The sequence below is a fragment of the Hipposideros armiger genome, unplaced genomic scaffold (genome assembly GCF_001890085.2).
Source record: "Hipposideros armiger isolate ML-2016 unplaced genomic scaffold, ASM189008v1 scaffold_1195, whole genome shotgun sequence".
In the NCBI taxonomy this organism is placed as follows: Eukaryota; Metazoa; Chordata; class Mammalia; order Chiroptera; family Hipposideridae; genus Hipposideros; species Hipposideros armiger.
This window is the reverse complement of record NW_017732545.1, coordinates 410,616-411,798: the sequence shown is the minus strand read 5'-3', so window position 1 is coordinate 411,798 and position 1,183 is coordinate 410,616.

Genomic DNA, 1,183 nt, shown 5'->3' with positions numbered 1-1,183 from the left:
GGTCCTCTGTGATTGGCTTCTTTTCACTTTGTATAATGTTTTCCCGGTTCATCCATGTTATAGCATGTATGTCTTTCCTTTTTATGATCTAATAATATTCCATCGTATGGATACAACACATTTTATCAGTTTATTAATTGATGGACATTCGGGTTGTGTCCACTGTTTGGCGATTATGAATAAAACCGCTACAGACACTCATGTACAAGTTTTTGTGTGAACATATGTGTTTTATTGCTTTTGGGCATATCCCTAGGAGTAGAATTGCTGGGTTCATATGGTAACTCCATGTTTTACCTTTTGAGGAACTTGCCCGACTGTTTTCCAAAGTGGCTGCACCATGGTACATTCCCACCAGGAGGCTGCACTTTTAACGTACTACTTACAGATGTGGAGTCTTTTCTAAATTCTGCCAGAGCAGCAGGGCAAAGAGGCCTCGCGAGGCTTTCACCAGAGCCCGGGGCTTCAGTCCTCTCTGCACCTCAATTTACTATGTGGCAAGTCATCGCCTCTCTTTAAATCTCAGCTTCCTTATCTGTACAATGAGGGTGTTAAGCCAGTGGGTCTCAACTGGATGATTTTGGCCCCTAGGGACATTTGACAATGTCTGGGGACATTGTTGGTTATTACAAGGAGAGGGTGATGCTACTGGTATCTAGCGGGTAGAGGCCATGCATGCTGCTAAGTATCCCACAATGCACAGGACAGTCTCCAACAACAAAGCATTATCTGGCTCCAAATGTCGATCGTGCCAAGGCTGAGAAACCCTACATTAGACGGAGGTCACTCCATAGTGTCCAGTCCTGCCCAGTCACTGTGAAAAAGCTCTGCGGGCAGCCTGGATTCAGGAGGCATTTTTGCGCGCTAAGACACTCAGAAGAGGGGCCTCTCCGACCCACAGGAGTTGCTGTAGATGTTGTATTTCTGCAAGCTGACTGGCTTTCTCCCTCTGCTCCCGTCAAAGTGTGGTACTCAGGATAGATGGATTAGGTGCCTGGCTTGGCGGATGAACAGACTGCCTTGTGAGGTAGTGAGCTCATCGTCAGTGGAGGCATCCAAAAGGAGGGAGGGTGGCCACCGGTCAGGGAGGTGGGGGAGGTGCCCTGTTTCTAGTCTGGGGCTGCTCGTGGTTGATTTTGAGGCTACTTCGGGCGGGAGGCAAGGCTGCGGCTCCCTGTGCCGC